The sequence below is a fragment of the Octodon degus genome, unplaced genomic scaffold, assembly GCF_000260255.1.
Source record: "Octodon degus isolate 3935 unplaced genomic scaffold, OctDeg1.0 scaffold00044, whole genome shotgun sequence".
Classification (NCBI taxonomy): domain Eukaryota; kingdom Metazoa; phylum Chordata; class Mammalia; order Rodentia; family Octodontidae; genus Octodon; species Octodon degus.
This window is the reverse complement of record NW_004524620.1, coordinates 12985846-12988699: the sequence shown is the minus strand read 5'-3', so window position 1 is coordinate 12988699 and position 2854 is coordinate 12985846. Positions and strand designations below refer to the sequence as shown.

General features: G+C 42.6%; 1 protein-coding gene and 1 pseudogene across 1 annotated transcript in view; one reads left to right on the top strand and one right to left on the bottom strand.

Annotated features, from left to right (window-relative positions):
• Positions 1-2090, bottom strand: part of LOC101578892 — a 29505-nt pseudogene extending 27415 nt beyond the window's left edge.
• The window catches only part of Saxo1 (stabilizer of axonemal microtubules 1), a 114780-nt gene that overhangs the window by 53070 nt on the left and 58856 nt on the right, over positions 1-2854 (top strand). The gene's annotated exons all lie outside the window — the stretch shown is intronic.

Below are 2854 nucleotides of genomic sequence, written 5' to 3'. Positions count from 1 at the left end.
TCTCTCTCTCTCTCTCTCTCTCTCTCTCTCTCTCTCTCTCTCTCTCTCTCTTTCTTTGGTACATAGTTTTGCTATGCAGCTTAGACTAGTAGTGATCCTCTTATTTCATCTTCCCCAGTGCTGGGATTGCAGGCATGGGCTTCAGTGGTGGGCTCAGCATGGGCCCGGCACAGCATGTGGTACTGGGGATTGAATCCTTGTTCTTGCACTTGCCAGACAGGCATTTAGACTGCCAAGGTATATCCTTGTCGTGGGATTTTGATTAGCATGTGTCTGGGTATAGATTTACTTTGATCATGGATAATTGGAGTTCTATATGCCTCACTTAACTGTATGTCAGAATCTTCTCCCATGCTTCAGAAATTTTCATCTAGTTCTACAAATAGTCTTTTTATGGCATTTGTGTTGACTCCTGCTTTTTCATTGACATCTATTAATCTTACATTGTTTTGCTTTGTATTTTCTTGAAACTGCTGAACTATTATTTCCTGATTCCTTGTTATTTTTAAGAGATCTTTCCATTCACAGTCACGAGCTGCAATGTAGTCTTCAAGGTCTGAAAATCTATCTTCAGTTTTGTTCAAGTGGTTTTGCCAGCTTTCAATGGACTTTTTAATTTCCTGGGTATGTGTATGAATCTGTTTCATGCATTCTAATTCTTTTGAGTGTTCATTCAGCATTTCCATCATTCTTCTATTCTCTATTTTTTAAAAATCTATCTTCTTTAGATCTGCTGAGCAGTTCTTTCATGACTATTATCATTTCTTTTTTTCAACCTGAAAGATTATTTCTGATCTGATTTCTTCTATAGCCTGATGGTGTTCTTTACTTTAGTTGCTACCATTTCAGAAACTTCAGATGTATGACTTCTAAGTTCTTCTATGTCCTTATCTCCTGGACTTGCTCTGAGTGGGCTTGAGGTCTGAGATTGCCCCTTGCTCCTTCTTCTTGACATTTTTTGAAGCTCCCAAAGTTCACCCAGGGTCCACATTGATGAGCAGGTCAAAAAGGCTTCCTTGACAACGTGTGTGTGTGTGTGTGTGTGTGTGTGTGTGTGTGTGTAGGGCAAGCTGTAGCTCAGGAATGCTCCAATGATGATTAGGGGGATGGAGCAGGTGTCTCAATTACTTTTTTTCTGTTGCTGGGATAAAACATTGACACTCAAAATTTTAGTATATGTGCTGCCAAAGTGAGCACAACACTCAAAATTAAGAAAGGAAAGGCTTATTTAGCTCACAGTGAGTGGAGATTTCAGTCCATACTCTGCTGGCTCCAATGCAGATGGTAGCAGTTCATGGCAGAAAACAATGAAGAACAGAGGAGAAGCAGCAGCTGTGGCATCTTTCAAGCCCCTCTCTCTTCCTTCCATGCTGACTGCAAAGACTGGAGCTCCTCCAAGGAAGTGGCAGTGGCTGCTGCAAAGGTCCAAGCTCCTCCAGAGTGGCACAGCTGCCATGATCAAGCCCCTTCAAGGAGGTGGTGCTGCGAAGATTGGACTCCTCCAAGAAAGAGGGGTGCACAGAAGCCTTCCTCAACCCCTTTATATAGCCTTTTTGTGCTGAGTCACCCTAGGGTGGGCCCCCACATTCCCCAGGGCATGGAATCACCAAGCTAATCCGGCCAAGCTTTCTTTCTGGCCAAACTCACAACAATTTAAATCTTCCTGTTGGACTTTTTGCTCTTGACTCTCAACATATATCTGACTAAACACCCCCAACAATAGCCATGCCACTGCCTCAACATTCCTCTGCCCTGAGATTTCTGTTGCAAGATTAACTAGTCCACTGCACTTAATCTCAGTGTCAGGCAAAGTCTATGGAAAGGAGCAAAATGCAGACAAACTTTCTGTCAAACCATAACACAAAATCATTTGCAGCCCAACAACCAATGCAGTCCTTCTCAGTAGAAACCTCCCCAACCTGGTCTTTACAGGCAGGTTTTTAACAACATCTGGTCTTTTGAGCTTTGACCAGACTCTCCCATACAGAAGAGTCAAAGACAGCAGGACTCACCTGGACCCCATCACTGTCCAGGGTCAGCCTGCCTTCTGAGACAGTAGGGGTGGGTGGGGTAGACTGCAGCTCAGCCATGCTCCTGCAACAGTTCCTCATGTGTTTCTGCATGTTGCCTTCCATCTACATGGATGCTATGCGTAAGGTCACAGGAAGTTTTTCAAGGTCACCCCTCTGCTACTGTGACTGTTGGAAGTTATCCGGCAACAAAAGACCCTGGTGGGCAGCTTGTCCTTGGGGCTTTTGTTATGTGTGTTTCAATGCATTTTGTGGAGATTTTCCTCAAGAGATTGGGGGCTTGCCCCATGTGTCAGAGGTCCCACTGGTGCCCTGAGTTGGGCTTTCAGGGGTAGAGACTTTTTTGGCTAATGTAAGTTGCTATGGAATTCTAAGACGTACAACTCCTAAATCTATCAGGTTGTTATGTGGTGAGACATTTTCTTGTCTAGCTGTCTGGGATTTCTGGCCAATGGGTTGGAATTATTTCAGGAATTGGGGTACAACTATATAGTATCTTTTTTTTTTTTTTTTTTAAATTTGGAAAGCCGTTTATTACTGAGCTCAGGGCCCCCGATCAGCTCTCACGCAGGAGAGGATCGAAAGGCCTATATAGTATCTTCATCATTTGTCATTTTAATATTGTGACTGTGGTGGGGTTTTTTTTTTAGTTGTTTTTTTTTTGTCCATAGTTTTATGATAAACAAATAGCAATGAGACAGTTTCAAACCAAATTGGTAGGACAGTTTCAATAATTAATACATTGCATATATTGTTCCTAGTGGTTAATTGTTGTACAAGATGCAGACATGATATCCTATCTACAAACACCATTAGAACAAATC